The following is an 18,535-nucleotide window of genomic DNA, read 5'->3' as shown; positions in this document are numbered from 1 at the left end:
TTGCTCCAGGGGAGGCTCGAACTCCCGATCTTCGCATGTCTTTGTCGATACTGACTTATAAGTACGACGCGCTAACCGACTACGCCACTGGAGCCCGTGGATGTTAACGGGAAAGCTGAGGTCCGTGATTAGAATAGTCATGGTCCAGTAGGGCATTGACGGTATCACTTTATGGCAAGTACACGTTGCAACTGGCCTGTTTTGCCTGATGCACCGACTTTTCGTATTTGGCAAGGATCGCGTGCCTTCGTAGCTCAGGGGTTAGAGCACTGGTCTTGTAAACCAGGGGTCGAGAGTTCAAATCTCTCCGAGGGCTTTCAGGGAATGTCCATTTAAAGTTGGCCTAACATGACTCCTCTTTCGAGCGGGTTGCGGCTATTTGCATTGCTTGGACTCGTATCAAAGCGTGAGAAATATGACGGTAACGTTTTGAGTAAAAAAATAAAAGTATTTTGCTTAGAGTTGACTTAGGAAGTGAGTCCGTGTTCACGCGTTCACGGCCGGTTAGCTCAGTCGGCTAGAGCGTCGTGCTAATAACGCGAATGTCGTGGGTTCGAGCCCCACACTGGCCATTTTACGGGCTTTGCCGTCACGTTGACGGGATCAAAACAACCTGGGTGCACTGCCACGTTGCTAGATTTTACTGGTGATCTGCCCGTGCTGTGGCGTGTGTTGACAGCGCATGAAAAGAAACCTTGCTCCAGGGGAGGCTCGAACTCCCGATCTTCGCATGTCTTTGTCGATACTGACTTATAAGTACGACGCGCTAACCGACTACGCCACTGGAGCCCGTGGATGTTAACGGGAAAGCTGAGGTCCGTGATTAGAATAGTCATGGTCCAGTAGGGCATTGACGGTATCACTTTATGGCAAGTACACGTTGCAACTGGCCTGTTTTGCCTGATGCACCGACTTTTCGGATTTGGCAAGGATCGCGTGCCTTCGTAGCTCAGGGGTTAGAGCACTGGTCTTGTAAACCAGGGGTCGAGAGTTCAAATCTCTCCGAGGGCTTTCAGGGAATGTCCGTTTAAAGTTGGCCTAACATGACTCCTCTTTCGAGCGGGTTGCGGCTATTTGCATTGCTTGGACTCGTATCAAAGCGTGAGAAATATGACGGTAACGTTTTGAGTAAAAAAATAAAAGTATTTTGCTTAGAGTTGACTTAGGAAGTGAGTCCGTGTTCACGCGTTCACGGCCGGTTAGCTCAGTCGGCTAGAGCGTCGTGCTAATAACGCGAATGTCGTGGGTTCGAGCCCCACACTGGCCATTTTACGGGCTTTGCCGTCACGTTGACGGGATCAAAACAACCTGGGTGCACTGCCACGTTGCTAGATTTTACTGGTGATCTGCCCGTGCTGTGGCGTGTGTTGACGGCGCATGAAAAGAAACCTTGCTCCAGGGGAGGCTCGAACTCCCGATCTTCGCATGTCTTTGTCGATACTGACTTATAAGTACGACGCGCTAACCGACTACGCCACTGGAGCCCGTGGATGTTAACGGGAAAGCTGAGGTCCGTGATTAGAATAGTCATGGTCCAGTAGGGCATTGACGGTATCACTTTATGGCAAGTACACGTTGCAACTGGCCTGTTTTGCCTGATGCACCGACTTTTCGTATTTGGCAAGGATCGCGTGCCTTCGTAGCTCAGGGGTTAGAGCACTGGTCTTGTAAACCAGGGGTCGAGAGTTCAAATCTCTCCGAGGGCTTTCAGGGAATGTCCGTTTAAAGTTGGCCTAACATGACTCCTCTTTCGAGCGGGTTGCGGCTATTTGCATTGCTTGGACTCGTATCAAAGCGTGAGAAATATGACGGTAACGTTTTGAGTAAAAAAATAAAAGTATTTTGCTTAGAGTTGACTTAGGAAGTGAGTCCGTGTTCACGCGTTCACGGCCGGTTAGCTCAGTCGGCTAGAGCGTCGTGCTAATAACGCGAATGTCGTGGGTTCGAGCCCCACACTGGCCATTTTACGGGCTTTGCCGTCACGTTGACGGGATCAAAACAACCTGGGTGCACTGCCACGTTGCTAGATTTTACTGGTGATCTGCCCGTGCTGTGGCGTGTGTTGACGGCGCATGAAAAGAAACCTTGCTCCAGGGGAGGCTCGAACTCCCGATCTTCGCATGTCTTTGTCGATACTGACTTATAAGTACGACGCGCTAACCGACTACGCCACTGGAGCCCGTGGATGTTAACGGGAAAGCTGAGGTCCGTGATTAGAATAGTCATGGTCCAGTAGGGCATTGACGGTATCACTTTATGGCAAGTACACGTTGCAACTGGCCTGTTTTGCCTGATGCACCGACTTTTCGTATTTGGCAAGGATCGCGTGCCTTCGTAGCTCAGGGGTTAGAGCACTGGTCTTGTAAACCAGGGGTCGAGAGTTCAAATCTCTCCGAGGGCTTTCAGGGAATGTCCGTTTAAAGTTGGCCTAACATGACTCCTCTTTCGAGCGGGTTGCGGCTATTTGCATTGCTTGGACTCGTATCAAAGCGTGAGAAATATGACGGTAACGTTTTGAGTCAAAACATAAAAGTATTTTGCTTAGAGTTGACTTAGGAAGTGAGTCCGTGTTCACGCGTTCACGGCCGGTTAGCTCAGTCGGCTAGAGCGTCGTGCTAATAACGCGAATGTCGTGGGTTCGAGCCCCACACTGGCCATTTTACGGGCTTTGCCGTCACGTTGACGGGATCAAAACAACCTGGGTGCACTGCCACGTTGCTAGATTTTACTGGTGATCTGCCCGTGCTGTGGCGTGTGTTGACGGCGCATGAAAAGAAACCTTGCTCCAGGGGAGGCTCGAACTCCCGATCTTCGCATGTCTTTGTCGATACTGACTTATAAGTACGACGCGCTAACCGACTACGCCACTGGAGCCCGTGGATGTTAACGGGAAAGCTGAGGTCCGTGATTAGAATAGTCATGGTCCAGTAGGGCATTGACGGTATCACTTTATGGCAAGTACACGTTGCAACTGGCCTGTTTTGCCTGATGCACCGACTTTTCGTATTTGGCAAGGATCGCGTGCATTCGTAGCTCAGGGGTTAGAGCACTGGTCTTGTAAACCAGGGGTCGAGAGTTCAAATCTCTCCGAGGGCTTTCAGGGAATGTCCGTTTAAAGTTGGCCTAACATGACTCCTCTTTCGAGCGGGTTGCGGCTATTTGCATTGCTTGGACTCGTATCAAAGCGTGAGAAATATGACGGTAACGTTTTGAGTAAAAAAATAAAAGTATTTTGCTTAGAGTTGACTTAGGAAGTGAGTCCGTGTTCACGCGTTCACGGCCGGTTAGCTCAGTCGGCTAGAGCGTCGTGCTAATAACGCGAATGTCGTGGGTTCGAGCCCCACACTGGCCATTTTACGGGCTTTGCCGTCACGTTGACGGGATCAAAACAACCTGGGTGCACTGCCACGTTGCTAGATTTTACTGGTGATCTGCCCGTGCTGTGGCGTGTGTTGAAGTTGGCCTAACATGACTCCTCTTTCGAGCGGGTTGCGGCTATTTGCATTGCTTGGACTCGTATCAAAGCGTGAGAAATATGACGGTAACGTTTTGAGTCAAAAAATAAAAGTATTTTGCTTAGAGTTGACTTAGGAAGTGAGTCCGTGTTCACGCGTTCACGGCCGGTTAGCTCAGTCGGCTAGAGCGTCGTGCTAATAACGCGAATGTCGTGGGTTCGAGCCCCACACTGGCCATTTTACGGGCTTTGCCGTCACGTTGACGGGATCAAAACAACCTGGGTGCACTGCCACGTTGCTAGATTTTACTGGTGATCTGCCCGTGCTGTGGCGTGTGTTGACGGCGCATGAAAAGAAACCTTGCTCCAGGGGAGGCTCGAACTCCCGATCTTCGCATGTCTTTGTCGATACTGACTTATAAGTACGACGCGCTAACCGACTACGCCACTGGAGCCCGTGGATGTTAACGGGAAAGCTGAGGTCCGTGATTAGAATAGTCATGGTCCAGTAGGGCATTGACGGTATCACTTTATGGCAAGTACACGTTGCAACTGGCCTGTTTTGCCTGATCCACCGACTTTTCGTATTTGGCAAGGATCGCGTGCATTCGTAGCTCAGGGGTTAGAGCACTGGTCTTGTAAACCAGGGGTCGAGAGTTCAAATCTCCCCGAGGGCTTTCAGGGAATGTCCGTTTAAAGTTGGCCTAACATGACTCCTCTTTCGAGCGGGTTGCGGCTATTTGCATTGCTTGGACTCGTATCAAAGCGTGAGAAATATGACGGTAACGTTTTGAGTAAAAAAATAAAAGTATTTTGCTTAGAGTTGACTTAGGAAGTGAGTCCGTGTTCACGCGTTCACGGCCGGTTAGCTCAGTCGGCTAGAGCGTCGTGCTAATAACGCGAATGTCGTGGGTTCGAGCCCCACACTGGCCATTTTACGGGCTTTGCCGTCACGTTGACGGGATCAAAACAACCTGGGTGCACTGCCACGTTGCTAGATTTTACTGGTGATCTGCCCGTGCTGTGGCGTGTGTTGACGGCGCATGAAAAGAAACCTTGCTCCAGGGGAGGCTCGAACTCCCGATCTTCGCATGTCTTTGTCGATACTGACTTATAAGTACGACGCGCTAACCGACTACGCCACTGGAGCCCGTGGATGTTAACGGGAAAGCTGAGGTCCGTGATTAGAATAGTCATGGTCCAGTAGGGCATTGACGGTATCACTTTATGGCAAGTACACGTTGCAACTGGCCTGTTTTGCCTGATGCACCGACTTTTCGTATTTGGCAAGGATCGCGTGCCTTCGTAGCTCAGGGGTTAGAGCACTGGTCTTGTAAACCAGGGGTCGAGAGTTCAAATCTCTCCGAGGGCTTTCAGGGAATGTCCGTTTAAAGTTGGCCTAACATGACTCCTCTTTCGAGCGGGTTGCGGCTATTTGCATTGCTTGGACTCGTATCAAAGCGTGAGAAATATGACGGTAACGTTTTGAGTAAAAAAATAAAAGTATTTTGCTTAGAGTTGACTTAGGAAGTGAGTCCGTGTTCGCGCGTTCACGGCCGGTTAGCTCAGTCGGCTAGAGCGTCGTGCTAATAACGCGAATGTCGTGGGTTCGAGCCCCACACTGGCCATTTTACGGGCTTTGCCGTCACGTTGACGGGATCAAAACAACCTGGGTGCACTGCCACGTTGCTAGATTTTACTGGTGATCTGCCCGTGCTGTGGCGTGTGTTGACAGCGCATGAAAAGAAACCTTGCTCCAGGGGAGGCTCGAACTCCCGATCTTCGCATGTCTTTGTCGATACTGACTTATAAGTACGACGCGCTAACCGACTACGCCACTGGAGCCCGTGGATGTTAACGGGAAAGCTGAGGTCCGTGATTAGAATAGTCATGGTCCAGTAGGGCATTGACGGTATCACTTTATGGCAAGTACACGTTGCAACTGGCCTGTTTTGCCTGATGCACCGACTTTTCGTATTTGGCAAGGATCGCGTGCCTTCGTAGCTCAGGGGTTAGAGCACTGGTCTTGTAAACCAGGGGTCGAGAGTTCAAATCTCTCCGAGGGCTTTCAGGGAATGTCCGTTTAAAGTTGGCCTAACATGACTCCTCTTTCGAGCGGGTTGCGGCTATTTGCATTGCTTGGACTCGTATCAAAGCGTGAGAAATATGACGGTAACGTTTTGAGTCAAAAAATAAAAGTATTTTGCTTAGAGTTGACTTAGGAAGTGAGTCCGTGTTCACGCGTTCACGGCCGGTTAGCTCAGTCGGCTAGAGCGTCGTGCTAATAACGCGAATGTCGTGGGTTCGAGCCCCACACTGGCCATTTTACGGGCTTTGCCGTCACGTTGACGGGATCAAAACAACCTGGGTGCACTGCCACGTTGCTAGATTTTACTGGTGATCTGCCCGTGCTGTGGCGTGTGTTGACGGCGCATGAAAAGAAACCTTGCTCCAGGGGAGGCTCGAACTCCCGATCTTCGCATGTCTTTGTCGATACTGACTTATAAGTACGACGCGCTAACCGACTACGCCACTGGAGCCCGTGGATGTTAACGGGAAAGCTGAGGTCCGTGATTAGAATAGTCATGGTCCAGTAGGGCATTGACGGTATCACTTTATGGCAAGTACACGTTGCAACTGGCCTGTTTTGCCTGATGCACCGACTTTTCGTATTTGGCAAGGATCGCGTGCATTCGTAGCTCAGGGGTTAGAGCACTGGTCTTGTAAACCAGGGGTCGAGAGTTCAAATCTCTCCGAGGGCTTTCAGGGAATGTCCGTTTAAAGTTGGCCTAACATGACTCCTCTTTCGAGCGGGTTGCGGCTATTTGCATTGCTTGGACTCGTATCAAAGCGTGAGAAATATGACGGTAACGTTTTGAGTAAAAAAATAAAAGTATTTTGCTTAGAGTTGACTTAGGAAGTGAGTCCGTGTTCACGCGTTCACGGCCGGTTAGCTCAGTCGGCTAGAGCGTCGTGCTAATAACGCGAATGTCGTGGGTTCGAGCCCCACACTGGCCATTTTACGGGCTTTGCCGTCACGTTGACGGGATCAAAACAACCTGGGTGCACTGCCACGTTGCTAGATTTTACTGGTGATCTGCCCGTGCTGTGGCGTGTGTTGAAGTTGGCCTAACATGACTCCTCTTTCGAGCGGGTTGCGGCTATTTGCATTGCTTGGACTCGTATCAAAGCGTGAGAAATATGACGGTAACGTTTTGAGTCAAAAAATAAAAGTATTTTGCTTAGAGTTGACTTAGGAAGTGAGTCCGTGTTCACGCGTTCACGGCCGGTTAGCTCAGTCGGCTAGAGCGTCGTGCTAATAACGCGAATGTCGTGGGTTCGAGCCCCACACTGGCCATTTTACGGGCTTTGCCGTCACGTTGACGGGATCAAAACAACCTGGGTGCACTGCCACGTTGCTAGATTTTACTGGTGATCTGCCCGTGCTGTGGCGTGTGTTGACGGCGCATGAAAAGAAACCTTGCTCCAGGGGAGGCTCGAACTCCCGATCTTCGCATGTCTTTGTCGATACTGACTTATAAGTACGACGCGCTAACCGACTACGCCACTGGAGCCCGTGGATGTTAACGGGAAAGCTGAGGTCCGTGATTAGAATAGTCATGGTCCAGTAGGGCATTGACGGTATCACTTTATGGCAAGTACACGTTGCAACTGGCCTGTTTTGCCTGATCCACCGACTTTTCGTATTTGGCAAGGATCGCGTGCATTCGTAGCTCAGGGGTTAGAGCACTGGTCTTGTAAACCAGGGGTCGAGAGTTCAAATCTCCCCGAGGGCTTTCAGGGAATGTCCGTTTAAAGTTGGCCTAACATGACTCCTCTTTCGAGCGGGTTGCGGCTATTTGCATTGCTTGGACTCGTATCAAAGCGTGAGAAATATGACGGTAACGTTTTGAGTAAAAAAATAAAAGTATTTTGCTTAGAGTTGACTTAGGAAGTGAGTCCGTGTTCACGCGTTCACGGCCGGTTAGCTCAGTCGGCTAGAGCGTCGTGCTAATAACGCGAATGTCGTGGGTTCGAGCCCCACACTGGCCATTTTACGGGCTTTGCCGTCACGTTGACGGGATCAAAACAACCTGGGTGCACTGCCACGTTGCTAGATTTTACTGGTGATCTGCCCGTGCTGTGGCGTGTGTTGACGGCGCATGAAAAGAAACCTTGCTCCAGGGGAGGCTCGAACTCCCGATCTTCGCATGTCTTTGTCGATACTGACTTATAAGTACGACGCGCTAACCGACTACGCCACTGGAGCCCGTGGATGTTAACGGGAAAGCTGAGGTCCGTGATTAGAATAGTCATGGTCCAGTAGGGCATTGACGGTATCACTTTATGGCAAGTACACGTTGCAACTGGCCTGTTTTGCCTGATGCACCGACTTTTCGTATTTGGCAAGGATCGCGTGCCTTCGTAGCTCAGGGGTTAGAGCACTGGTCTTGTAAACCAGGGGTCGAGAGTTCAAATCTCTCCGAGGGCTTTCAGGGAATGTCCGTTTAAAGTTGGCCTAACATGACTCCTCTTTCGAGCGGGTTGCGGCTATTTGCATTGCTTGGACTCGTATCAAAGCGTGAGAAATATGACGGTAACGTTTTGAGTAAAAAAATAAAAGTATTTTGCTTAGAGTTGACTTAGGAAGTGAGTCCGTGTTCGCGCGTTCACGGCCGGTTAGCTCAGTCGGCTAGAGCGTCGTGCTAATAACGCGAATGTCGTGGGTTCGAGCCCCACACTGGCCATTTTACGGGCTTTGCCGTCACGTTGACGGGATCAAAACAACCTGGGTGCACTGCCACGTTGCTAGATTTTACTGGTGATCTGCCCGTGCTGTGGCGTGTGTTGACAGCGCATGAAAAGAAACCTTGCTCCAGGGGAGGCTCGAACTCCCGATCTTCGCATGTCTTTGTCGATACTGACTTATAAGTACGACGCGCTAACCGACTACGCCACTGGAGCCCGTGGATGTTAACGGGAAAGCTGAGGTCCGTGATTAGAATAGTCATGGTCCAGTAGGGCATTGACGGTATCACTTTATGGCAAGTACACGTTGCAACTGGCCTGTTTTGCCTGATGCACCGACTTTTCGTATTTGGCAAGGATCGCGTGCCTTCGTAGCTCAGGGGTTAGAGCACTGGTCTTGTAAACCAGGGGTCGAGAGTTCAAATCTCTCCGAGGGCTTTCAGGGAATGTCCGTTTAAAGTTGGCCTAACATGACTCCTCTTTCGAGCGGGTTGCGGCTATTTGCATTGCTTGGACTCGTATCAAAGCGTGAGAAATATGACGGTAACGTTTTGAGTAAAAAAATAAAAGTATTTTGCTTAGAGTTGACTTAGGAAGTGAGTCCGTGTTCACGCGTTCACGGCCGGTTAGCTCAGTCGGCTAGAGCGTCGTGCTAATAACGCGAATGTCGTGGGTTCGAGCCCCACACTGGCCATTTTACGGGCTTTGCCGTCACGTTGACGGGATCAAAACAACCTGGGTGCACTGCCACGTTGCTAGATTTTACTGGTGATCTGCCCGTGCTGTGGCGTGTGTTGACGGCGCATGAAAAGAAACCTTGCTCCAGGGGAGGCTCGAACTCCCGATCTTCGCATGTCTTTGTCGATACTGACTTATAAGTACGACGCGCTAACCGACTACGCCACTGGAGCCCGTGGATGTTAACGGGAAAGCTGAGGTCCGTGATTAGAATAGTCATGGTCCAGTAGGGCATTGACGGTATCACTTTATGGCAAGTACACGTTGCAACTGGCCTGTTTTGCCTGATGCACCGACTTTTCGTATTTGGCAAGGATCGCGTGCCTTCGTAGCTCAGGGGTTAGAGCACTGGTCTTGTAAACCAGGGGTCGAGAGTTCAAATCTCTCCGAGGGCTTTCAGGGAATGTCCGTTTAAAGTTGGCCTAACATGACTCCTCTTTCGAGCGGGTTGCGGCTATTTGCATTGCTTGGACTCGTATCAAAGCGTGAGAAATATGACGGTAACGTTTTGAGTAAAAAAATAAAAGTATTTTGCTTAGAGTTGACTTAGGAAGTGAGTCCGTGTTCGCGCGTTCACGGCCGGTTAGCTCAGTCGGCTAGAGCGTCGTGCTAATAACGCGAATGTCGTGGGTTCGAGCCCCACACTGGCCATTTTACGGGCTTTGCCGTCACGTTGACGGGATCAAAACAACCTGGGTGCACTGCCACGTTGCTAGATTTTACTGGTGATCTGCCCGTGCTGTGGCGTGTGTTGACGGCGCATGAAAAGAAACCTTGCTCCAGGGGAGGCTCTAACTCCCGATCTTCGCATGTCTTTGTCGATACTGACTTATAAGTACGACGCGCTAACCGACTACGCCACTGGAGCCCGTGGATGTTAACGGGAAAGCTGAGGTCCGTGATTAGAATAGTCATGGTCCAGTAGGGCATTGACGGTATCACTTTATGGCAAGTACACGTTGCAACTGGCCTGTTTTGCCTGATGCACCGACTTTTCGTATTTGGCAAGGATCGCGTGCCTTCGTAGCTCAGGGGTTAGAGCACTGGTCTTGTAAACCAGGGGTCGAGAGTTCAAATCTCTCCGAGGCCTTTCAGGGAATGTCCGTTTAAAGTTGGCCTAACATGACTCCTCTTTCGAGCGGGTTGCGGCTATTTGCATTGCTTGGACTCGTATCAAAGCGTGAGAAATATGACGGTAACGTTTTGAGTAAAAAAATAAAAGTATTTTGCTTAGAGTTGACTTAGGAAGTGAGTCCGTGTTCACGCGTTCACGGCCGGTTAGCTCAGTCGGCTAGAGCGTCGTGCTAATAACGCGAATGTCGTGGGTTCGAGCCCCACACTGGCCATTTTACGGGCTTTGCCGTCACGTTGACGGGATCAAAACAACCTGGGTGCACTGCCACGTTGCTAGATTTTACTGGTGATCTGCCCGTGCTGTGGCGTGTGTTGACGGCGCATGAAAAGAAACCTTGCTCCAGGGGAGGCTCGAACTCCCGATCTTCGCATGTCTTTGTCGATACTGACTTATAAGTACGACGCGCTAACCGACTACGCCACTGGAGCCCGTGGATGTTAACGGGAAAGCTGAGGTCCGTGATTAGAATAGTCATGGTCCAGTAGGGCATTGACGGTATCACTTTATGGCAAGTACACGTTGCAACTGGCCTGTTTTGCCTGATGCACCGACTTTTCGTATTTGGCAAGGATCGCGTGCCTTCGTAGCTCAGGGGTTAGAGCACTGGTCTTGTAAACGAGGGGTCGAGAGTTCAAATCTCTCCGAGGCCTTTCAGGGAATGTCCGTTTAAAGTTGGCCTAACATGACTCCTCTTTCGAGCGGGTTGCGGCTATTTGCATTGCTTGGACTCGTATCAAAGCGTGAGAAATATGACGGTAACGTTTTGAGTAAAAAAATAAAAGTATTTTGCTTAGAGTTGACTTAGGAAGTGAGTCCGTGTTCACGCGTTCACGGCCGGTTAGCTCAGTCGGCTAGAGCGTCGTGCTAATAACGCGAATGTCGTGGGTTCGAGCCCCACACTGGCCATTTTACGGGCTTTGCCGTCACGTTGACGGGATCAAAACAACCTGGGTGCACTGCCACGTTGCTAGATTTTACTGGTGATCTGCCCGTGCTGTGGCGTGTGTTGACGGCGCATGAAAAGAAACCTTGCTCCAGGGGAGGCTCGAACTCCCGATCTTCGCATGTCTTTGTCGATACTGACTTATAAGTACGACGCGCTAACCGACTACGCCACTGGAGCCCGTGGATGTTAACGGGAAAGCTGAGGTCCGTGATTAGAATAGTTATGGTCCAGTAGGGCATTGACGGTATCACTTTATGGCAAGTACACGTTGCAACTGGCCTGTTTTGCCTGATGCACCGACTTTTCGTATTTGGCAAGGATCGCGTGCCTTCGTAGCTCAGGGGTTAGAGCACTGGTCTTGTAAACCAGGGGTCGAGAGTTCAAATCTCTCCGAGGGCTTTCAGGGAATGTCCGTTTAAAGTTGGCCTAACATGACTCCTCTTTCGAGCGGGTTGCGGCTATTTGCATTGCTTGGACTCGTATCAAAGCGTGAGAAATATGACGGTAACGTTTTGAGTAAAAAAATAAAAGTATTTTGCTTAGAGTTGACTTAGGAAGTGAGTCCGTGTTCACGCGTTCACGGCCGGTTAGCTCAGTCGGCTAGAGCGTCGTGCTAATAACGCGAATGTCGTGGGTTCGAGCCCCACACTGGCCATTTTACGGGCTTTGCCGTCACGTTGACGGGATCAAAACAACCTGGGTGCACTGCCACGTTGCTAGATTTTACTGGTGATCTGCCCGTGCTGTGGCGTGTGTTGACGGCGCATGAAAAGAAACCTTGCTCCAGGGGAGGCTCGAACTCCCGATCTTCGCATGTCTTTGTCGATACTGACTTATAAGTACGACGCGCTAACCGACTACGCCACTGGAGCCCGTGGATGTTAACGGGAAAGCTGAGGTCCGTGATTAGAATAGTCATGGTCCAGTAGGGCATTGACGGTATCACTTTATGGCAAGTACACGTTGCAACTGGCCTGTTTTGCCTGATGCACCGACTTTTCGTATTTGGCAAGGATCGCGTGCCTTCGTAGCTCAGGGGTTAGAGCACTGGTCTTGTAAACCAGGGGTCGAGAGTTCAAATCTCTCCGAGGGCTTTCAGGGAATGTCCGTTTAAAGTTGGCCTAACATGACTCCTCTTTCGAGCGGGTTGCGGCTATTTGCATTGCTTGGACTCGTATCAAAGCGTGAGAAATATGACGGTAAAGTTTTGAGTAAAAAAATAAAAGTATTTTGCTTAGAGTTGACTTAGGAAGTGAGTCCGTGTTCACGCGTTCACGGCCGGTTAGCTCAGTCGGCTAGAGCGTCGTGCTAATAACTCGAATGTCGTGGGTTCGAGCCCCACACTGGCCATTTTACGGGCTTTGCCGTCACGTTGACGGGATCAAAACAACCTGGGTGCACTGCCACGTTGCTAGATTTTACTGGTGATCTGCCCGTGCTGTGGCGTGTGTTGACGGCGCATGAAAAGAAACCTTGCTCCAGGGGAGGCTCGAACTCCCGATCTTCGCATGTCTTTGTCGATACTGACTTATAAGTACGACGCGCTAACCGACTACGCCACTGGAGCCCGTGGATGTTAACGGGAAAGCTGAGGTCCGTGATTAGAATAGTCATGGTCCAGTAGGGCATTGACGGTATCACTTTATGGCAAGTACACGTTGCAACTGGCCTGTTTTGCCTGATGCACCGACTTTTCGTATTTGGCAAGGATCGCGTGCCTTCGTAGCTCAGGGGTTAGAGCACTGGTCTTGTAAACCAGGGGTCGAGAGTTCAAATCTCTCCGAGGGCTTTCAGGGAATGTCCGTTTAAAGTTGGCCTAACATGACTCCTCTTTCGAGCGGGTTGCGGCTATTTGCATTGCTTGGACTCGTATCAAAGCGTGAGAAATATGACGGTAACGTTTTGAGTAAAAAAATAAAAGTATTTTGCTTAGAGTTGACTTAGGAAGTGAGTCCGTGTTCACGCGTTCACGGCCGGTTAGCTCAGTCGGCTAGAGCGTCGTGCTAATAACGCGAATGTCGTGGGTTCGAGCCCCACACTGGCCATTTTACGGGCTTTGCCGTCACGTTGACGGGATCAAAACAACCTGGGTGCACTGCCACGTTGCTAGATTTTACTGGTGATCTGCCCGTGCTGTGGCGTGTGTTGACGGCGCATGAAAAGAAACCTTGCTCCAGGGGAGGCTCGAACTCCCGATCTTCGCATGTCTTTGTCGATACTGACTTATAAGTACGACGCGCTAACCGACTACGCCACTGGAGCCCGTGGATGTTAACGGGAAAGCTGAGGTCCGTGATTAGAATAGTCATGGTCCAGTAGGGCATTGACGGTATCACTTTATGGCAAGTACACGTTGCAACTGGCCTGTTTTGCCTGATGCACCGACTTTTCGTATTTGGCAAGGATCGCGTGCCTTCGTAGCTCAGGGGTTAGAGCACTGGTCTTGTAAACCAGGGGTCGAGAGTTCAAATCTCTCCGAGGGCTTTCAGGGAATGTCCGTTTAAAGTTGGCCTAACATGACTCCTCTTTCGAGCGGGTTGCGGCTATTTGCATTGCTTGGACTCGTATCAAAGCGTGAGAAATATGACGGTAACGTTTTGAGTAAAAAAATAAAAGTATTTTGCTTAGAGTTGACTTAGGAAGTGAGTCCGTGTTCACGCGTTCACGGCCGGTTAGCTCAGTCGGCTAGAGCGTCGTGCTAATAACGCGAATGTCGTGGGTTCGAGCCCCACACTGGCCATTTTACGGGCTTTGCCGTCACGTTGACGGGATCAAAACAACCTGGGTGCACTGCCACGTTGCTAGATTTTACTGGTGATCTGCCCGTGCTGTGGCGTGTGTTGACGGCGCATGAAAAGAAACCTTGCTCCAGGGGAGGCTCGAACTCCCGATCTTCGCATGTCTTTGTCGATACTGACTTATAAGTACGACGCGCTAACCGACTACGCCACTGGAGCCCGTGGATGTTAACGGGAAAGCTGAGGTCCGTGATTAGAATAGTCATGGTCCAGTAGGGCATTGACGGTATCACTTTATGGCAAGTACACGTTGCAACTGGCCTGTTTTGCCTGATGCACCGACTTTTCGTATTTGGCAAGGATCGCGTGCCTTCGTAGCTCAGGGGTTAGAGCACTGGTCTTGTAAACCAGGGGTCGAGAGTTCAAATCTCTCCGAGGGCTTTCAGGGAATGTCCGTTTAAAGTTGGCCTAACATGACTCCTCTTTCGAGCGGGTTGCGGCTATTTGCATTGCTTGGACTCGTATCAGAGCGTGAGAAATATGACGGTAACGTTTTGAGTAAAAAAATAAAAGTATTTTGCTTAGAGTTGACTTAGGAAGTGAGTCCGTGTTCACGCGTTCACGGCCGGTTAGCTCAGTCGGCTAGAGCGTCGTGCTAATAACGCGAATGTCGTGGGTTCGAGCCCCACACTGGCCATTTTACGGGCTTTGCCGTCACGTTGACGGGATCAAAACAACCTGGGTGCACTGCCACGTTGCTAGATTTTACTGGTGATCTGCCCGTGCTGTGGCGTGTGTTGACGGCGCATGAAAAGAAACCTTGCTCCAGGGGAGGCTCGAACTCCCGATCTTCGCATGTCTTTGTCGATACTGACTTATAAGTACGACGCGCTAAGCGACTACGCCACTGGAGCCCGTGGATGTTAACGGGAAAGCTGAGGTCCGTGATTAGAATAGTCATGGTCCAGTAGGGCATTGACGGTATCACTTTATGGCAAGTACACGTTGCAACTGGCCTGTTTTGCCTGATGCACCGACTTTTCGTATTTGGCAAGGATCGCGTGCCTTCGTAGCTCAGGGGTTAGAGCACTGGTCTTGTAAACCAGGGGTCGAGAGTTCAAATCTCTCCGAGGGATTTCAGGGAATGTCCGTTTAAAGTTGGCCTAACATGACTCCTCTTTCGAGCGGGTTGCGGCTATTTGCATTGCTTGGACTCGTATCAAAGCGTGAGAAATATGACGGTAACGTTTTGAGTAAAAAAATAAAAGTATTTTGCTTAGAGTTGACTTAGGAAGTGAGTCCGTGTTCACGCGTTCACGGCCGGTTAGCTCAGTCGGCTAGAGCGTCGTGTTAATAACGCGAATGTCGTGGGTTCGAGCCCCACACTGGCCATTTTACGGGCTTTGCCGTCACGTTGACGGGATCAAAACAACCTGGGTGCACTGCCACGTTGCTAGATTTTACTGGTGATCTGCCCGTGCTGTGGCGTGTGTTGACGGCGCATGAAAAGAAACCTTGCTTCAGGGGAGGCTCGAACTCCCGATCTTCGCATGTCTTTGTCGATACTGACTTATAAGTACGACGCGCTAACCGACTACGCCACTGGAGCCCGTGGATGTTAACGGGAAAGCTGAGGTCCGTGATTAGAATAGTCATGGTCCAGTAGGGCATTGACGGTATCACTTTATGGCAAGTACACGTTGCAACTGGCCTGTTTTGCCTGATGCACCGACTTTTCGTATTTGGCAAGGATCGCGTGCCTTCGTAGCTCAGGGGTTAGAGCACTGGTCTTGTAAACCAGGGGTCGAGAGTTCAAATCTCTCCGAGGGCTTTCAGGGAATGTCCGTTTAAAGTTGGCCTAACATGACTCCTCTTTCGAGCGGGTTGCGGCTATTTGCATTGCTTGGACTCGTATCAAAGCGTGAGAAATATGACGGTAACGTTTTGAGTAAAAAAATAAAAGTATTTTGCTTAGAGTTGACTTAGGAAGTGAGTCCGTGTTCACGCGTTCACGGCCGGTTAGCTCAGTCGGCTAGAGCGTCGTGCTAATAACGCGAATGTCGTGGGTTCGAGCCCCACACTGGCCATTTTACGGGCTTTGCCGTCACGTTGACGGGATCAAAACAACCTGGGTGCACTGCCACGTTGCTAGATTTTACTGGTGATCTGCCCGTGCTGTGGCGTGTGTTGACGGCGCATGAAAAGAAACCTTGCTCCAGGGGAGGCTCGAACTCCCGATCTTCGCATGTCTTTGTCGATACTGACTTATAAGTACGACGCGCTAACCGAGTACGCCACTGGAGCCCGTGGATGTTAACGGGAAAGCTGAGGTCCGTGATTAGAATAGTCATGGTCCAGTAGGGCATTGACGGTATCACTTTATGGCAAGTACACGTTGCAACTGGCCTGTTTTGCCTGATGCACCGACTTTTCGTATTTGGCAAGGATCGCGTGCCTTCGTAGCTCAGGGGTTAGAGCACTGGTCTTGTAAACCAGGGGTCGAGAGTTCAAATCTCTCCGAGGGCTTTCAGGGAATGTCCGTTTAAAGTTGGCCTAACATGACTCCTCTTTCGAGCGGGTTGCGGCTATTTGCATTGCTTGGACTCGTATCAAAGCGTGAGAAATATGACGGTAACGTTTTGAGTAAAAAAATAAAAGTATTTTGCTTAGAGTTGACTTAGGAAGTGAGTCCGTGTTCATGCGTTCACGGCCGGTTAGCTCAGTCGGCTAGAGCGTCGTGCTAATAACGCGAATGTCGTGGGTTCGAGCCCCACACTGGCCATTTTACGGGCTTTGCCGTCACGTTGACGGGATCAAAACAACCTGGGTGCACTGCCACGTTGCTAGATTTTACTGGTGATCTGCCCGTGCTGTGGCGTGTGTTGACGGCGCATGAAAAGAAACCTTGCTCCAGGGGAGGCTCGAACTCCCGATCTTCGCATGTCTTTGTCGATACTGACTTATAAGTACGACGCGCTAACCGACTACGCCACTGGAGCCCGTGGATGTTAACGGGAAAGCTGAGGTCCGTGATTAGAATAGTCATGGTCCAGTAGGGCATTGACGGTATCACTTTATGGCAAGTACACGTTGCAACTGGCCTGTTTTGCCTGATGCACCGACTTTTCGTATTTGGCAAGGATCGCGTGCCTTCGTAGCTCAGGGGTTAGAGCACTGGTCTTGTAAACCAGGGGAGGAGAGTTCAAATCTCTCCGAGGGCTTTCAGGGAATGTCCGTTTAAAGTTGGCCTAACATGACTCCTCTTTCGAGCGGGTTGCGGCTATTTGCATTGCTTGGACTCGTATCAAAGCGTGAGAAATATGACGGTAACGTTTTGAGTAAAAAAATAAAAGTATTTTGCTTAGAGTTGACTTAGGAAGTGAGTCCGTGTTCACGCGTTCACGGCCGGTTAGCTCAGTCGGCTAGAGCGTCGTGCTAATAACGCGAATGTCGTGGGTTCGAGCCCCACACTGGCCATTTTACGGGCTTTGCCGTCACGTTGACGGGATCAAAACAACCTGGGTGCACTGCCACGTTGCTAGATTTTACTGGTGATCTGCCCGTGCTGTGGCGTGTGTTGACGGCGCATGAAAAGAAACCTTGCTCCAGGGGAGGCTCGAACTCCCGATCTTCGCATGTCTTTGTCGATACTGACTTATAAGTACGACGTGCTAACCGACTACGCCACTGGAGCCCGTGGATGTTAACGGGAAAGCTGAGGTCCGTGATTAGAATAGTCATGGTCCAGTAGGGCATTGACGGTATCACTTTATGGCAAGTACACGTTGCAACTGGCCTGTTTTGCCTGATGCACCGACTTTTCGTATTTGGCAAGGATCGCGTGCCGTCGTAGCTCAGGGGTTAGAGCACTGGTCTTGTAAACCAGGGGTCGAGAGTTCAAATCTCTCCGAGGGCTTTCAGGGAATGTCCGTTTAAAGTTGGCCTAACATGACTCCTCTTTCGAGCGGGTTGCGGCTATTTGCATTGCTTGGACTCGTATCAAAGCGTGAGAAATATGACGGTAACGTTTTGAGTAAAAAAATAAAAGTATTTTGCTTAGAGTTGACTTAGGAAGTGAGTCCGTGTTCACGCGTTCACGGCCGGTTAGCTCAGTCGGCTAGAGCGTCGTGCTAATAACGCGAATGTCGTGGGTTCGAGCCCCACACTGGCCATTTTACGGGCTTTGCCGTCACGTTGACGGGATCAAAACAACCTGGGTGCACTGCCACGTTGCTAGATTTTACTGGTGATCTGCCCGTGCTGTGGCGTGTGTTGACGGCGCATGAAAAGAAACCTTGCTCCAGGGGAGGCTCGAACTCCCGATCTTCGCATGTCTTTGTCGATACTGACTTATAAGTACGACGCGCTAACCGACTACGCCACTGGAGCTCGTGGATGTTAACGGGAAAGCTGAGGTCCGTGATTAGAATAGTCATGGTCCAGTAGGGCATTGACGGTATCACTTTATGGCAAGTACACGTTGCAACTGGCCTGTTTTGCCTGATGCACCGACTTTTCGTATTTGGCAAGGATCGCGTGCCTTCGTAGCTCAGGGGTTAGAGCACTGGTCTTGTAAACCAGGGGTCGAGAGTTCAAATCTCTCCGAGGGCTTTCAGGGAATGTCCGTTTAAAGTTGGCCTAACATGACTCCTCTTTCGAGCGGGTTGCGGCTATTTGCATTGCTTGGACTCGTATCAAAGCGTGAGAAATATGACGGTAACGTTTTGAGTAAAAAAATAAAAGTATTTTGCTTAGAGTTGACTTAGGAAGTGAGT

The 18,535-nt window shown here is 50.4% G+C and overlaps 65 non-coding genes across 65 annotated transcripts; 44 read left to right on the top strand and 21 right to left on the bottom strand.

Moving 5' to 3' along the window:
* Window position 1: 1 nt before the first annotated feature.
* Trnai-uau (transfer RNA isoleucine (anticodon UAU)) lies at window positions 2-94 on the bottom strand. The gene is given in 2 exon segments: window positions 2-37; window positions 57-94. It is a non-coding gene; the product is annotated as a tRNA-Ile (tRNA).
* A 149-nt stretch (window positions 95-243) lies between these two features.
* Window positions 244-316, top strand: Trnat-ugu (transfer RNA threonine (anticodon UGU)). Its single transcript has one exon. It is a non-coding gene; the product is annotated as a tRNA-Thr (tRNA).
* A 182-nt stretch (window positions 317-498) lies between these two features.
* Window positions 499-572, top strand: Trnai-aau (transfer RNA isoleucine (anticodon AAU)). The gene has a single exon. It is a non-coding gene; the product is annotated as a tRNA-Ile (tRNA).
* A 124-nt stretch (window positions 573-696) lies between these two features.
* On the bottom strand, window positions 697-789 carry Trnai-uau (transfer RNA isoleucine (anticodon UAU)). The gene is given in 2 exon segments: window positions 697-732; window positions 752-789. It is a non-coding gene; the product is annotated as a tRNA-Ile (tRNA).
* Window positions 790-938: 149 nt separating this feature from the next.
* Trnat-ugu (transfer RNA threonine (anticodon UGU)) lies at window positions 939-1,011 on the top strand. The gene has a single exon. It is a non-coding gene; the product is annotated as a tRNA-Thr (tRNA).
* A 182-nt stretch (window positions 1,012-1,193) lies between these two features.
* On the top strand, window positions 1,194-1,267 carry Trnai-aau (transfer RNA isoleucine (anticodon AAU)). The gene has a single exon. It is a non-coding gene; the product is annotated as a tRNA-Ile (tRNA).
* A 124-nt stretch (window positions 1,268-1,391) lies between these two features.
* On the bottom strand, window positions 1,392-1,484 carry Trnai-uau (transfer RNA isoleucine (anticodon UAU)). Its single transcript is given in 2 exon segments — window positions 1,392-1,427; window positions 1,447-1,484. It is a non-coding gene; the product is annotated as a tRNA-Ile (tRNA).
* A 149-nt stretch (window positions 1,485-1,633) lies between these two features.
* On the top strand, window positions 1,634-1,706 carry Trnat-ugu (transfer RNA threonine (anticodon UGU)). The gene has a single exon. It is a non-coding gene; the product is annotated as a tRNA-Thr (tRNA).
* A 182-nt stretch (window positions 1,707-1,888) lies between these two features.
* Trnai-aau (transfer RNA isoleucine (anticodon AAU)) lies at window positions 1,889-1,962 on the top strand. The gene has a single exon. It is a non-coding gene; the product is annotated as a tRNA-Ile (tRNA).
* Window positions 1,963-2,086: 124 nt separating this feature from the next.
* On the bottom strand, window positions 2,087-2,179 carry Trnai-uau (transfer RNA isoleucine (anticodon UAU)). Its single transcript is given in 2 exon segments — window positions 2,087-2,122; window positions 2,142-2,179. It is a non-coding gene; the product is annotated as a tRNA-Ile (tRNA).
* Window positions 2,180-2,328: 149 nt separating this feature from the next.
* Window positions 2,329-2,401, top strand: Trnat-ugu (transfer RNA threonine (anticodon UGU)). The gene has a single exon. It is a non-coding gene; the product is annotated as a tRNA-Thr (tRNA).
* Window positions 2,402-2,583: 182 nt separating this feature from the next.
* Window positions 2,584-2,657, top strand: Trnai-aau (transfer RNA isoleucine (anticodon AAU)). The gene has a single exon. It is a non-coding gene; the product is annotated as a tRNA-Ile (tRNA).
* A 124-nt stretch (window positions 2,658-2,781) lies between these two features.
* On the bottom strand, window positions 2,782-2,874 carry Trnai-uau (transfer RNA isoleucine (anticodon UAU)). Its single transcript is given in 2 exon segments — window positions 2,782-2,817; window positions 2,837-2,874. It is a non-coding gene; the product is annotated as a tRNA-Ile (tRNA).
* Window positions 2,875-3,278: 404 nt separating this feature from the next.
* Window positions 3,279-3,352, top strand: Trnai-aau (transfer RNA isoleucine (anticodon AAU)). Its single transcript has one exon. It is a non-coding gene; the product is annotated as a tRNA-Ile (tRNA).
* Window positions 3,353-3,618: 266 nt separating this feature from the next.
* Window positions 3,619-3,692, top strand: Trnai-aau (transfer RNA isoleucine (anticodon AAU)). Its single transcript has one exon. It is a non-coding gene; the product is annotated as a tRNA-Ile (tRNA).
* Window positions 3,693-3,816: 124 nt separating this feature from the next.
* On the bottom strand, window positions 3,817-3,909 carry Trnai-uau (transfer RNA isoleucine (anticodon UAU)). Its single transcript is given in 2 exon segments — window positions 3,817-3,852; window positions 3,872-3,909. It is a non-coding gene; the product is annotated as a tRNA-Ile (tRNA).
* A 404-nt stretch (window positions 3,910-4,313) lies between these two features.
* Window positions 4,314-4,387, top strand: Trnai-aau (transfer RNA isoleucine (anticodon AAU)). The gene has a single exon. It is a non-coding gene; the product is annotated as a tRNA-Ile (tRNA).
* Window positions 4,388-4,511: 124 nt separating this feature from the next.
* Window positions 4,512-4,604, bottom strand: Trnai-uau (transfer RNA isoleucine (anticodon UAU)). The gene is given in 2 exon segments: window positions 4,512-4,547; window positions 4,567-4,604. It is a non-coding gene; the product is annotated as a tRNA-Ile (tRNA).
* A 149-nt stretch (window positions 4,605-4,753) lies between these two features.
* Trnat-ugu (transfer RNA threonine (anticodon UGU)) lies at window positions 4,754-4,826 on the top strand. Its single transcript has one exon. It is a non-coding gene; the product is annotated as a tRNA-Thr (tRNA).
* A 182-nt stretch (window positions 4,827-5,008) lies between these two features.
* On the top strand, window positions 5,009-5,082 carry Trnai-aau (transfer RNA isoleucine (anticodon AAU)). Its single transcript has one exon. It is a non-coding gene; the product is annotated as a tRNA-Ile (tRNA).
* Window positions 5,083-5,206: 124 nt separating this feature from the next.
* Trnai-uau (transfer RNA isoleucine (anticodon UAU)) lies at window positions 5,207-5,299 on the bottom strand. The gene is given in 2 exon segments: window positions 5,207-5,242; window positions 5,262-5,299. It is a non-coding gene; the product is annotated as a tRNA-Ile (tRNA).
* A 149-nt stretch (window positions 5,300-5,448) lies between these two features.
* On the top strand, window positions 5,449-5,521 carry Trnat-ugu (transfer RNA threonine (anticodon UGU)). Its single transcript has one exon. It is a non-coding gene; the product is annotated as a tRNA-Thr (tRNA).
* A 182-nt stretch (window positions 5,522-5,703) lies between these two features.
* On the top strand, window positions 5,704-5,777 carry Trnai-aau (transfer RNA isoleucine (anticodon AAU)). Its single transcript has one exon. It is a non-coding gene; the product is annotated as a tRNA-Ile (tRNA).
* A 124-nt stretch (window positions 5,778-5,901) lies between these two features.
* Trnai-uau (transfer RNA isoleucine (anticodon UAU)) lies at window positions 5,902-5,994 on the bottom strand. Its single transcript is given in 2 exon segments — window positions 5,902-5,937; window positions 5,957-5,994. It is a non-coding gene; the product is annotated as a tRNA-Ile (tRNA).
* A 404-nt stretch (window positions 5,995-6,398) lies between these two features.
* On the top strand, window positions 6,399-6,472 carry Trnai-aau (transfer RNA isoleucine (anticodon AAU)). The gene has a single exon. It is a non-coding gene; the product is annotated as a tRNA-Ile (tRNA).
* Window positions 6,473-6,738: 266 nt separating this feature from the next.
* On the top strand, window positions 6,739-6,812 carry Trnai-aau (transfer RNA isoleucine (anticodon AAU)). Its single transcript has one exon. It is a non-coding gene; the product is annotated as a tRNA-Ile (tRNA).
* Window positions 6,813-6,936: 124 nt separating this feature from the next.
* Trnai-uau (transfer RNA isoleucine (anticodon UAU)) lies at window positions 6,937-7,029 on the bottom strand. Its single transcript is given in 2 exon segments — window positions 6,937-6,972; window positions 6,992-7,029. It is a non-coding gene; the product is annotated as a tRNA-Ile (tRNA).
* A 404-nt stretch (window positions 7,030-7,433) lies between these two features.
* Window positions 7,434-7,507, top strand: Trnai-aau (transfer RNA isoleucine (anticodon AAU)). The gene has a single exon. It is a non-coding gene; the product is annotated as a tRNA-Ile (tRNA).
* Window positions 7,508-7,631: 124 nt separating this feature from the next.
* On the bottom strand, window positions 7,632-7,724 carry Trnai-uau (transfer RNA isoleucine (anticodon UAU)). Its single transcript is given in 2 exon segments — window positions 7,632-7,667; window positions 7,687-7,724. It is a non-coding gene; the product is annotated as a tRNA-Ile (tRNA).
* A 149-nt stretch (window positions 7,725-7,873) lies between these two features.
* Window positions 7,874-7,946, top strand: Trnat-ugu (transfer RNA threonine (anticodon UGU)). The gene has a single exon. It is a non-coding gene; the product is annotated as a tRNA-Thr (tRNA).
* A 182-nt stretch (window positions 7,947-8,128) lies between these two features.
* On the top strand, window positions 8,129-8,202 carry Trnai-aau (transfer RNA isoleucine (anticodon AAU)). Its single transcript has one exon. It is a non-coding gene; the product is annotated as a tRNA-Ile (tRNA).
* A 124-nt stretch (window positions 8,203-8,326) lies between these two features.
* Window positions 8,327-8,419, bottom strand: Trnai-uau (transfer RNA isoleucine (anticodon UAU)). Its single transcript is given in 2 exon segments — window positions 8,327-8,362; window positions 8,382-8,419. It is a non-coding gene; the product is annotated as a tRNA-Ile (tRNA).
* A 149-nt stretch (window positions 8,420-8,568) lies between these two features.
* On the top strand, window positions 8,569-8,641 carry Trnat-ugu (transfer RNA threonine (anticodon UGU)). The gene has a single exon. It is a non-coding gene; the product is annotated as a tRNA-Thr (tRNA).
* A 182-nt stretch (window positions 8,642-8,823) lies between these two features.
* Window positions 8,824-8,897, top strand: Trnai-aau (transfer RNA isoleucine (anticodon AAU)). The gene has a single exon. It is a non-coding gene; the product is annotated as a tRNA-Ile (tRNA).
* Window positions 8,898-9,021: 124 nt separating this feature from the next.
* On the bottom strand, window positions 9,022-9,114 carry Trnai-uau (transfer RNA isoleucine (anticodon UAU)). Its single transcript is given in 2 exon segments — window positions 9,022-9,057; window positions 9,077-9,114. It is a non-coding gene; the product is annotated as a tRNA-Ile (tRNA).
* Window positions 9,115-9,263: 149 nt separating this feature from the next.
* Trnat-ugu (transfer RNA threonine (anticodon UGU)) lies at window positions 9,264-9,336 on the top strand. The gene has a single exon. It is a non-coding gene; the product is annotated as a tRNA-Thr (tRNA).
* Window positions 9,337-9,518: 182 nt separating this feature from the next.
* On the top strand, window positions 9,519-9,592 carry Trnai-aau (transfer RNA isoleucine (anticodon AAU)). Its single transcript has one exon. It is a non-coding gene; the product is annotated as a tRNA-Ile (tRNA).
* Window positions 9,593-10,213: 621 nt separating this feature from the next.
* Trnai-aau (transfer RNA isoleucine (anticodon AAU)) lies at window positions 10,214-10,287 on the top strand. The gene has a single exon. It is a non-coding gene; the product is annotated as a tRNA-Ile (tRNA).
* A 124-nt stretch (window positions 10,288-10,411) lies between these two features.
* Window positions 10,412-10,504, bottom strand: Trnai-uau (transfer RNA isoleucine (anticodon UAU)). Its single transcript is given in 2 exon segments — window positions 10,412-10,447; window positions 10,467-10,504. It is a non-coding gene; the product is annotated as a tRNA-Ile (tRNA).
* A 404-nt stretch (window positions 10,505-10,908) lies between these two features.
* Trnai-aau (transfer RNA isoleucine (anticodon AAU)) lies at window positions 10,909-10,982 on the top strand. Its single transcript has one exon. It is a non-coding gene; the product is annotated as a tRNA-Ile (tRNA).
* Window positions 10,983-11,106: 124 nt separating this feature from the next.
* Window positions 11,107-11,199, bottom strand: Trnai-uau (transfer RNA isoleucine (anticodon UAU)). Its single transcript is given in 2 exon segments — window positions 11,107-11,142; window positions 11,162-11,199. It is a non-coding gene; the product is annotated as a tRNA-Ile (tRNA).
* A 149-nt stretch (window positions 11,200-11,348) lies between these two features.
* Window positions 11,349-11,421, top strand: Trnat-ugu (transfer RNA threonine (anticodon UGU)). Its single transcript has one exon. It is a non-coding gene; the product is annotated as a tRNA-Thr (tRNA).
* A 182-nt stretch (window positions 11,422-11,603) lies between these two features.
* Trnai-aau (transfer RNA isoleucine (anticodon AAU)) lies at window positions 11,604-11,677 on the top strand. Its single transcript has one exon. It is a non-coding gene; the product is annotated as a tRNA-Ile (tRNA).
* A 124-nt stretch (window positions 11,678-11,801) lies between these two features.
* Trnai-uau (transfer RNA isoleucine (anticodon UAU)) lies at window positions 11,802-11,894 on the bottom strand. Its single transcript is given in 2 exon segments — window positions 11,802-11,837; window positions 11,857-11,894. It is a non-coding gene; the product is annotated as a tRNA-Ile (tRNA).
* A 149-nt stretch (window positions 11,895-12,043) lies between these two features.
* Trnat-ugu (transfer RNA threonine (anticodon UGU)) lies at window positions 12,044-12,116 on the top strand. The gene has a single exon. It is a non-coding gene; the product is annotated as a tRNA-Thr (tRNA).
* Window positions 12,117-12,496: 380 nt separating this feature from the next.
* On the bottom strand, window positions 12,497-12,589 carry Trnai-uau (transfer RNA isoleucine (anticodon UAU)). The gene is given in 2 exon segments: window positions 12,497-12,532; window positions 12,552-12,589. It is a non-coding gene; the product is annotated as a tRNA-Ile (tRNA).
* A 149-nt stretch (window positions 12,590-12,738) lies between these two features.
* On the top strand, window positions 12,739-12,811 carry Trnat-ugu (transfer RNA threonine (anticodon UGU)). The gene has a single exon. It is a non-coding gene; the product is annotated as a tRNA-Thr (tRNA).
* A 182-nt stretch (window positions 12,812-12,993) lies between these two features.
* Window positions 12,994-13,067, top strand: Trnai-aau (transfer RNA isoleucine (anticodon AAU)). Its single transcript has one exon. It is a non-coding gene; the product is annotated as a tRNA-Ile (tRNA).
* Window positions 13,068-13,191: 124 nt separating this feature from the next.
* On the bottom strand, window positions 13,192-13,284 carry Trnai-uau (transfer RNA isoleucine (anticodon UAU)). The gene is given in 2 exon segments: window positions 13,192-13,227; window positions 13,247-13,284. It is a non-coding gene; the product is annotated as a tRNA-Ile (tRNA).
* Window positions 13,285-13,433: 149 nt separating this feature from the next.
* Trnat-ugu (transfer RNA threonine (anticodon UGU)) lies at window positions 13,434-13,506 on the top strand. The gene has a single exon. It is a non-coding gene; the product is annotated as a tRNA-Thr (tRNA).
* A 182-nt stretch (window positions 13,507-13,688) lies between these two features.
* On the top strand, window positions 13,689-13,762 carry Trnai-aau (transfer RNA isoleucine (anticodon AAU)). Its single transcript has one exon. It is a non-coding gene; the product is annotated as a tRNA-Ile (tRNA).
* Window positions 13,763-13,886: 124 nt separating this feature from the next.
* Trnai-uau (transfer RNA isoleucine (anticodon UAU)) lies at window positions 13,887-13,979 on the bottom strand. Its single transcript is given in 2 exon segments — window positions 13,887-13,922; window positions 13,942-13,979. It is a non-coding gene; the product is annotated as a tRNA-Ile (tRNA).
* Window positions 13,980-14,128: 149 nt separating this feature from the next.
* Trnat-ugu (transfer RNA threonine (anticodon UGU)) lies at window positions 14,129-14,201 on the top strand. Its single transcript has one exon. It is a non-coding gene; the product is annotated as a tRNA-Thr (tRNA).
* Window positions 14,202-14,383: 182 nt separating this feature from the next.
* Trnai-aau (transfer RNA isoleucine (anticodon AAU)) lies at window positions 14,384-14,457 on the top strand. Its single transcript has one exon. It is a non-coding gene; the product is annotated as a tRNA-Ile (tRNA).
* Window positions 14,458-15,518: 1,061 nt separating this feature from the next.
* Window positions 15,519-15,591, top strand: Trnat-ugu (transfer RNA threonine (anticodon UGU)). The gene has a single exon. It is a non-coding gene; the product is annotated as a tRNA-Thr (tRNA).
* A 182-nt stretch (window positions 15,592-15,773) lies between these two features.
* Trnai-aau (transfer RNA isoleucine (anticodon AAU)) lies at window positions 15,774-15,847 on the top strand. The gene has a single exon. It is a non-coding gene; the product is annotated as a tRNA-Ile (tRNA).
* A 366-nt stretch (window positions 15,848-16,213) lies between these two features.
* Window positions 16,214-16,286, top strand: Trnat-ugu (transfer RNA threonine (anticodon UGU)). Its single transcript has one exon. It is a non-coding gene; the product is annotated as a tRNA-Thr (tRNA).
* Window positions 16,287-16,468: 182 nt separating this feature from the next.
* Trnai-aau (transfer RNA isoleucine (anticodon AAU)) lies at window positions 16,469-16,542 on the top strand. Its single transcript has one exon. It is a non-coding gene; the product is annotated as a tRNA-Ile (tRNA).
* Window positions 16,543-16,666: 124 nt separating this feature from the next.
* On the bottom strand, window positions 16,667-16,759 carry Trnai-uau (transfer RNA isoleucine (anticodon UAU)). The gene is given in 2 exon segments: window positions 16,667-16,702; window positions 16,722-16,759. It is a non-coding gene; the product is annotated as a tRNA-Ile (tRNA).
* Window positions 16,760-16,908: 149 nt separating this feature from the next.
* On the top strand, window positions 16,909-16,981 carry Trnat-ugu (transfer RNA threonine (anticodon UGU)). The gene has a single exon. It is a non-coding gene; the product is annotated as a tRNA-Thr (tRNA).
* Window positions 16,982-17,163: 182 nt separating this feature from the next.
* Trnai-aau (transfer RNA isoleucine (anticodon AAU)) lies at window positions 17,164-17,237 on the top strand. The gene has a single exon. It is a non-coding gene; the product is annotated as a tRNA-Ile (tRNA).
* Window positions 17,238-17,603: 366 nt separating this feature from the next.
* Trnat-ugu (transfer RNA threonine (anticodon UGU)) lies at window positions 17,604-17,676 on the top strand. The gene has a single exon. It is a non-coding gene; the product is annotated as a tRNA-Thr (tRNA).
* A 182-nt stretch (window positions 17,677-17,858) lies between these two features.
* On the top strand, window positions 17,859-17,932 carry Trnai-aau (transfer RNA isoleucine (anticodon AAU)). Its single transcript has one exon. It is a non-coding gene; the product is annotated as a tRNA-Ile (tRNA).
* A 124-nt stretch (window positions 17,933-18,056) lies between these two features.
* On the bottom strand, window positions 18,057-18,149 carry Trnai-uau (transfer RNA isoleucine (anticodon UAU)). Its single transcript is given in 2 exon segments — window positions 18,057-18,092; window positions 18,112-18,149. It is a non-coding gene; the product is annotated as a tRNA-Ile (tRNA).
* A 149-nt stretch (window positions 18,150-18,298) lies between these two features.
* On the top strand, window positions 18,299-18,371 carry Trnat-ugu (transfer RNA threonine (anticodon UGU)). Its single transcript has one exon. It is a non-coding gene; the product is annotated as a tRNA-Thr (tRNA).
* Window positions 18,372-18,535: the final 164 nt, after the last annotated feature.

This window comes from Hydractinia symbiolongicarpus, chromosome 4, assembly GCF_029227915.1.
Source record: "Hydractinia symbiolongicarpus strain clone_291-10 chromosome 4, HSymV2.1, whole genome shotgun sequence".
Classification (NCBI taxonomy): domain Eukaryota; kingdom Metazoa; phylum Cnidaria; class Hydrozoa; order Anthoathecata; family Hydractiniidae; genus Hydractinia; species Hydractinia symbiolongicarpus.
The sequence above is the reverse complement of the archived record's forward strand: the minus strand, read 5'-3'. Positions and strand labels throughout refer to the sequence as shown.